Below are 9,308 nucleotides of genomic sequence, written 5' to 3'. Positions count from 1 at the left end.
AACTAAGAAACACTTCAACTGCATATTTTGGTTGACAACCGACTTTTCCTAATTCTATTTTTTGGAATTGGATTTCATTGAGTGATCTATACAATTGTTTAAAGGAGTATAATATTGCAATTCTCATTTCAGCCCTTTGGTATCCATTAACAGGTATAAGTACTCGCCACTCTCTTGTACAAGATGATTGCCCAAACTTTTGTGGATTCTTAAATTGTTGGTACGTATCTAATCAATTCGTGTTCATATTTATAAGATTGCAATGTGAAAATACAAATGTTTAATTTATGCAAAACAATTTATATTTTAATTTTTTTTAAAAAGTTGCAGAACACAAATAGAGTGCATAAAAGAGAAAAACTCCAAAATCATGGATGTTTTCTACTCACCACTATGAATCAAAAGTATGTGTGTAGCAGTATAGTGATTACCTGTGAAATCTAACTGGTCTAAGCAAAATGGAGATTTTTTCTTACAGGCAGTGTTCTAATCCAAGTAGGGAAGAAGAATACAACTCACAAATTAAACTAAAATTGAATGAAAGTTGGTAATTGTATGGGATATAGAAGGTATATTTATATATTAATGTTACTGAGTCGGCTATCAATTTTTAATATTAAAAACTTAACATTAACATGGTCACAATGCTTCATTCCCCATTTTGCCACTGTAGGTTATGCCCCTTGATGTAACTAACCAATTTTCTTTTATATTATTAGAAAATGTGAAAAAAATATGAAGCATGACTTTTTAAAAGTAAATTAAGATTTATTATATTGCTCAACTTCAGTTGCATGTGGAGTGACTATTTTTAGTGCTGTGTTAAAGGGGCCTACTTTCTCTATATAAACAATAAGTAGCAGCAAAAATGTAAATTTATGTAAAAATTTGCTAATTTGCCAAGATGGAATTTAGGCAAAATATCATTTATTCTAGCGTCAAAATTTTATAGTAAGCGAAAGGGAAGGGCATGGGTAGATAGAGAATCAAACCCATTAGGTAAGCCAGGGGCAAAGCCATGGGAAGATGAAGAATCTGAGGAGGATGAAGAGACAGCGGAAGCGGAAGTGGAATCGGTGAATGAATTCGACCCCACCAAGCCAATGAAGAAAGTGAAGAGGGTAGAAGTAGAAGATAATTATGAAGCTGTGAAGAGGCCATTGAGATTGGGGCTTGGAGCTACTCTCGCTCCCTCTGTGGATAAGTTTAAGAAGATGATGACGACGATCAGGGTTCAAGAGCATTGTAAGAATGTAAGTGTTTTCCCATGACTAGTCTCCTGGCTCACAAGTCAAATTAGGGTTAGAGTTATTAGCAAAGATATGGAGGGGAGAAAAATCTACTTGAAAAAGGGCATAGTCATAGATGTGGTGGGTGTGGATCCAACAACATGTGATCTGTTGATGGATGGGAGTGGAGCGCTTCTTCAAAGAGTAAAACACGATGCTTTGAAGGCTGCTCTACCACACATAGGTGGTCTTGTTATGATTATTGGGGGGATGCAAAGTCAAAGGGGGGTTATTGGCAAACTCCTACAGAGAGACTCCGATACGGGACTTGGGTTGGTACAAAGAGAGGACACATACATAATACTATGTTTGCCTATTAATCTTCTCGCTGAATTTGTCGGGGACCCTCAGCAACTTGTAGGTTATTAATTTTCATCTATCATGCTTCTGCTATTTAGCTCAGATATATTCCATGAGGGCCTTAATTTGGGTCCAAAGCAGGCCTACATTTCATCCTAATGGAAGCTTCCCTTCAAGAAATGTGGCTTTGTTTCCAGAAATCAGCCCCAGCAACACATCAAGCTTTGGGGTAACTTCTCCATTTGCTAGGTATTCTGGTGTGTGCACACATTTATCCCTAATTTGGCCATGGCAAAATTAGCAATTTTAGCTATCCAGGCGAGTGTTTCTACTGTTAACATCCTTGTGCAGAACAACACTAGGTGCTGTGTGCTCATGGATGTATTGAAGCCTATTAGCCACATCCAAGGCAATCTGCAACCTGTTCTTCCAAGAGCTCAGATCAGAAGTAGCAACGTTGTTCTGAACAGATTTGCCCTCTAAATATAGAGTGCCATTGTCTACATACTCATAGATCACCCATCTTCAAGCAGTTAAACAGAATCGCAGGGCAGCCTAGATTTTGTTTCTATAAAGTTGTTCAAGCGATTTTCTTCTGTTTTGTTCTAATTTCTGCTATTGGAATAAAAAATTATTGGGTAAAACCTTCCTGTATGTTAAAGATATTAGGTTTTCTACAGTCCATCTGGGAGATTCTGAAGTAAACTTTATATGTTTTGTATGTTTCTGGATTTAGCTGTGAAAAGTTATCTGTATATGTTAACTGTGTATGTTTTGAGAGCTTCTAGATTTAGTTGTGTATGTTTAATCTATCCAGAAGTTCTCATAGTCAATTCATGTAATGTCTTACTCGTAGATGCTTCTTGGATTGGTTATTGACAACATACATAGGGCAAGTCCTCATGGATTTACAATAATAATAATATTTTTCTTTATTGAGGTCTTATGGGCATGGATTTTTATTTTCAGATCATACTTTTTGATACATCTCTTCTATCTATTGACCCCTGGAAGGGATTTGATCTAGCTTAGTTTGTTCGATGCCAAGCCTTATTTTCTTACCAGTCAAAAAATGCATTTTTCGTCTACAAATTTAATGGTGAACCTGATCTACTACAGAGTATTTGATAGCCAATAAACAATTTTTGTATGAAATGTTTGGTTCTCTTTTTCTGACTCAATATGGCATCACTTATTCTTACTTCTTTAGAAATCTGATGCTGAATGGGAATTCGCTATGATAAAGTAGGCAAGCTATTTGACAGAATGCCTCAAAAAAGTTATAGTGTGCCTTTGCCTTGCTAAGTTTGATAACCGACGTTTATGCAATCACATTTCTTTGAGGCACTTTGGAATGTAGTGCACATATGTCTCCACATTTTGTGTATCAATATCTATCCACAAATTTTTTCAATCCTCATATTTGATAGGACTACACTCCCATGTCCCAAGATCTCTGTAAAGGCATGTATTCAGAGAATAAACTCTACTATTACCAATTGCATATGGTTGAAAGTTTGTCATCTGAACCGATGCAAAATCCATATAGATTCACCAAATTATTGTGATTGACCTTTTGCAAAATCTTCAACTCTTAGGACATATCCTATTTCATTTGCTGTATGGCGTAATTCTTACCATTTTATGATACCTTTGTAAACAGAGCCCTGAATATTATTCAAAGGGCTAAAAATTTGTGTTGCTTCCTGCAAACTCTCAAAAGTTTCTCCTGTGGGATGCCTTTCATTGCAAAAGACTCTGCTTTCAAATTTGAAGGGCTACTGAATTCTTCAGTAGTATCCAAATTTATAAGGCTGTTGGGTTCTTCAGTACTTTTAGTTGTTAATTTATGCAAGACTGCCCTATTTCTGACAAACCAAGAGATGCACAAAGCAAAATCCCCACCCAAAGGAGCCCCTATAACAATACCCCTCACTCTCAGGCGACCCAAACAATGAGAACCATTATTTGTACCTGAAGATGGATGAGGCAGAGCTAATACGAGTTTTTTCAGAAACAGGAACCACATTGTAGCATTAGGAAACGAGATTGGTTCAAACCATTTCCAAAACTCAAATCCTCCATATAAGCACCATATTCCTGGCTGACAGATTTATGGGTATCTCCCTCCTGCACCACATCTGTCATCTGCATTTTGACCCCTTTATTGATTTGGGCATTGACACCTTCTCTAGGTGCTAGAATAAATCTTGGCTATATGACAAGAGTAGGATGGTTTCGTTTCACATTACGTTTTTCTCTAAAGCAGGTTTCATCAAATGCCTGATGCACAAAGCCAAAGGGTTAATCCCTGGCAGGTTGAGGGTTCCATACTTATCCAAGGTGAAGTCCGATTCATTTTAGCCATATCAAAAAATAGATGTAACAGATGGGCTTAACCCGTCACATCATAAATATAGGAAATATGGAAGATTACTTAGGTGTAAAAGAATACTAGATCATATATCCACTTGGATGAAATTTCTACATCATTTTTTTCTTGATAATTGAAGAAATTTAGTTTCTGTTGATTATGGTTTTGTTCGTGTTGTGAGAGATGAAATTGTAAGCCTAAATAAAGTAGAAGCAATGCAATGTAACTAATAGATTCACACCCACACTCCATAGAACTTTAGATTAATGCACAAAAGTGAATCTAACTTACTGAACACTGTAAATTGTCCTATTCTTTCTTGTATACTTGCTTGAATGCTTGATATGTGGGTTGCTGTCAAAAGTTTAGCATCGATCTAATGTAAACATGATTGATTTATTTAATATTTATTTATCTAATAATTAATTAGCAATTATATAAATATCCTTCTAAATATTTTAAATTTAATATTAGATTTCATTATTGGGGGTATTACATGAAGCTTTCGGATGAATGTGTTTTGATGTTAAGCCCTCACTTTGAACTTGTATTTCTTGATCATTTGGTTGCAACTATAACAATGGAAATTTTTGTAAGCTTGTAAATGATAGCTTTTTATGAAAGCTAAAAGGTAATCAGATCAAAGGTGGGATGTGAATACATAGATAGAATGAATAATATGTGATGAAGGATACAAAGGATAATCAAGATTAAAAGAAGGGAAAATGTATTTGGATAGGATGATGGATTGAATGACATAGTAGTATATAAAGCTTTTGCATGAACATGTTTTGGTGCTAAGTTATTTTGTGGTTTCATAAGTGTTATTTGGATCTTGTAGAGGATTAAGATAATATTTGGTTTTAGGAGAGATGTTAGGCTCTTTATTGTCATGCATAATAGGGTCATTAGATAGAATGGAATTATAATTGGATGAGATGGAAAGAGTGCTTTGATCTTAATGTGGTCTGGAGAGAGGACACATGAAATACTATCTTTGCCTCTGAATCATCTTGCTGAATTTGTAGGGGACCTTGAGCAACTTGCAGGTTATTGATTTTCATCTATCATGCCTCTGATATTTGAGTGAGATATATTCCATATTGTTATATTCTTCTGCAGGATTCCTTTCAAATTTATGGCTTATGCTATTTATTTCATAAAAGATGACAAAACTTGTATTAACATGTTCTACATATTTGAATTTTTCCAGCCATACTAATTTCTGTAATAATAGCTTCTTTTGCATATAAAGATGCTAGTTCCTAAGTGCCTAAAAATAGCCTGTTGCAATAGCCTCTAATAAACACAAGATATTTAACATCTGTATTGTATACCACAAATTGTAGTCTAGTATATTCGGTTGGGACACTGCATTGTTTGGTTTGCTGTTCTTCCTAGTTATCTACTAGCATGACTAACATAAGTTTATCTACTATTTGTTGTTCAATATTTGTACTAATCTTTCAGTTTACATTCTCCTCCAACACTTGGATCACCTGCATGAGAACCCAAATAAGTTTTGATGGTTCTTACAAGATGTATCATGTTTGATTATCAATGTAATGGTGCTACTTTTAAAGCTATCTGCCAATGTTGCGTGGGTGAATAAAATTCATTGGATGACAGGATAATCAGATGCTCATATAGGTGTTTGACAAGTGGGAGAATGTTGAGAACATGTGTCTCAACCTTGCAATCTTTTTCTGGAAAATTCCAGAATTTCTTTGTGGAAGTTTTCCACTTGTTTATATCTTGGAAAAGAGTGTATAAAATACCAAAAGGTGCTCTATCATAGTAGACTATAGGAGGGGCATTTTTTGAGCGTAGTTAGCTTGTTTTATGACTTTTATGGGGGTCTAAATTAAGAGACAAAATTGTGGACGGGATTACTATTTTAACTTGGTTGTTTTTCCATATTGGAAATGTAAATGTCAAAAATGGTTAACATGTGGCATGGTAGTTTTGCCCATGGTTTTGTGAAACCACAATGTGGTTTCCAAGTTGTAAAATCACTATAAAAAGAGGGCTTGGGGAGGTTTTTGTGTAATTGAGTTCAATTTGCAAGGTTGGTGCTAGATCTCGATTCATCAATATTAGCATTCAATGCGAATATGCATCTCCAATCATCAGGAGAATACCCATACCTTTCAGGTGGTTTCCTTTGTCTAGTAGATCTTCGAACAAGATCTGGTTCAAGTTCAGGAGGTTCAGGTTCATGATTAGGTTCTCCTTCTTCATCTAATGATTTAGAACTCGTAGGATGATAGGATAATCAGATGCTCATATAGGTGTTTGACAAGTGGGAGAATGTTGAGAACATGTGTCTCAACCTTGCAATCTTTTTCTAGAAAATTCCAAAATTTGTTTATGGAAGTTTTCCACTTGTTTATATCTTGGAAAAGAGTGTATAAAATACCAAAAGGTTCCTTGTCCATAGTAGAATATAGGAGGGCCATTTTTTGAGCACAGTTAGCTTGTTTTATGACTTTTATGAGGGTCTAAACTAAGAGACAAAATTGTGGACGAGATCACTATTTTAACTTGGTTGTTTTTCCATATTGGAAATCTAAATGTCAAAAATGAGTAACATGTGGCATGATACTTTTGCCCATGGTTTTGTAAAACCACAAGTGATTTCCAGGTTGTAAAATCACTATAGAAGGAGGGCTTGAGGAGGTGTTTGTGTAATTGAGTTCAATTTGCAAGGCTGGTGCTAGAAGGAGTCTCTCTGAGTTTGATTTGTGGTGATGCACTCCTATAAGAACTTGTATTGCAAGTGTATTGTAATCATCTTAGTTTGATAATACATTGTGTGGGTTTTGGAGGGTGGGGTTTTTCTCCTAGAAGTGTTTCCCCACGGTAATCACTGTGTTATGTGTTCATTGTTATTTTGATTATGTTATTATGCATTTCTTGAGCTCTCTGCAATAGTTAGTTGAATTTGCATAATCATCTTCTCAAAGATTAGTGTAGGAAGCAATTCCGCTCACCTTTGCTTCCTTACATAATCGTTAGAATATTTTTTTTCACTTGTTACACTGAAGGCATACTTTCTTTGAAGAAAATCGGCTCACTTTTTGCATCGACGGCTGAAAATATGCTCGAGGCTTATGCAAGATGACTTCGCTAACCCTGACTGTTCATTTTTGCGGGACTTCCTTCTCCAAGTGCAACACCAGGCAATGTGTATGTGGTGGCCACTGTGCTGCTTCCTTCATGCTGCTATGGTGATGAGGCAAAGGGTAACGCACAAACAACTGCCAACATGCTACTTCCCTCCTATATCCTTGCCCAACAAGCTGCTATGGCCCTCTGTGGGGTGTCACTAGGTGTGGGTACGCGACCTGCTATGTCGTTTAATTGTTGCAGAGAACTGCTATTTATCAGGCATTCTTTGATGACATTAGGGTGGATATTAGTTGGTTTTGTGATGAGGTTTATAGCATCATGTGTTTTTCCAGATTTGCATTAAGTAAATAGGTATGCAAGACAAAATTTTGATTTTACTTTGTGTTTGTTTGTGTTTGATTGTCATAGGTAATTCCAGTTGTTGTGGTACTATTGTTATATGAGATTTGTGCATTGTTTTCTCATTTTGGTGGAATCCAATTTGTGTCTCATTTTCAGCATCTATTCTTATATTTTCCAATGTCATTAGATTCTCTTAAAAACTAGGGTTATTAGATTCTTTAAACCCAGTGGCTACAAACAAGGGTTCTAATCCCCCTATAAGAGAGCAGGGTTGAAATTTGTTGATGTGAGTTTCGTACCACTACATAACATATTAGCAATTGAATATCTAATACGGAGTATCAAACACACAATTCCTCTCTTGAAAAGTTAATACTTATGAAGACATAAGCATAACTCCAATATTCCTTACACTTGTGGATGCTAACTCAATTATTGATGTGATTTGCCGATAATCACGTTGGGGGCCTTACGCTTTTCTTTTGAGGATGAATCAGATTTTGGGATGATGGTGATGGTGATTCAGTGTGAATGCGAGATGATGTTGATGGTGATGGTGATGGAGAATGAGTGTGCTCTGGTACTTAACTTACTTCTCTAACTTTCTTCTCTAAACTTCGATTACTCCACTACTAGTTATTCTACTCCTACTCCTATAAATGAAAGGATTAACGAATGGATGAGGATCGAATCTAATGAAAGTTTACCGGTGGCTCCACCTCCATAGATGTGACGATTCAAGGAAAAAGAACTAGTTTACCACACAAGGCTTCCCAACAAGCCGTTAGGATGCTAGTGGCCTAGTTATTGATTCCTATCAACATCCACCAATGCTACCATGCAACTATCCATCTACTTTACTCTCTACTTAACAACTTGAAATGCAATCCACTTTAACAACTTGAAAGGAAATTTTATTCTAACTACGTGGAATTAGAAACCATGCAACAATACCAAAAGCTCTTAATCACCATACAAGTCACAACAATGAGAAAGAAATAGCGATCTTTGGCATTATCTTTGCAAGAATTTTCTTTGACCATTACAAATGAGAGCAAATGGCCTTTTTTTAGAGGCCAAAATGTACAATCGACAGTAGAGATCAAGAGGCAAAATCAAGGGCCAAGATTATATCTTACAAACCTTAATTAGGGTTACCATTATTCAACCAATTACATGAGGGCACCAACTTTGTGGGCCAATGAGAAAATTACAATAATTTGTCAACCAATGAGAACATAGGACACTTGGCATGATTTGATTGCATGCACATGAGAGTGCCACCTCATCAACCTTATCTTATAAATATATTCAATCCTTGAGATAAAGTGATGCCTTGGATGCTTGAGCTTGTCCTTGGAAACCTTCTCATCACCACTCGAACTTGCTTGTACTTGATGTCCTGACCCTGAAAGGATGAGGTCTTCATGCACTTAGGATAATCTTGCCTTGGCCTCAATGGCTTCCCTAGATGTGAACTTTGCAACTTGAAAGCCTTGCTCTTGGCCACTACCTTGAAATCGAACTTAACCTCCCCCATTATCCTTGCCTTCCTAGTCTTCCAACCTTTGCATTTGAATCCAACCAAGCTAGCTTGAACGAATAGCCAAGCCTTGCCTAGCCTCAAATATTTTCAATTCTCTTCTACTAATCTACTTTTTCTTGAAATGGCGAGGCTTCTTGAATCTCAGTCTTCAATCAAATTTGCCCTTCACCCGATTTCATTCTTCACCTCAACCTTTTCCAGCTTGCAATCAAATAGAAGGGCTAGTACCCCATGTGGAATTGCTTCTAGTTTTGCACTGCCCTAAGTTGTAATTCTAGATTTTCACTCATAATTCTAGCCCAATCAAATCTTCTTTTTCCATTTT

General features: G+C 36.2%; 1 pseudogene; it reads right to left on the bottom strand.

Moving 5' to 3' along the window:
- Nucleotides 1-1,477: 1,477 nt before the first annotated feature.
- Nucleotides 1,478-8,977, bottom strand: LOC149575858 (serine/threonine receptor-like kinase NFP; annotated as a pseudogene).
- Nucleotides 8,978-9,308: the final 331 nt, after the last annotated feature.

Source organism: Cupressus sempervirens, chromosome 1 (genome assembly GCF_028749045.1).
Source record: "Cupressus sempervirens isolate cs-2001-9-10 chromosome 1, ASM2874904v1, whole genome shotgun sequence".
NCBI classification, from domain to species: Eukaryota; Viridiplantae; Streptophyta; class Pinopsida; order Cupressales; family Cupressaceae; genus Cupressus; species Cupressus sempervirens.
The sequence above is the reverse complement of the archived record's forward strand: the minus strand, read 5'-3'. Positions and strand labels throughout refer to the sequence as shown.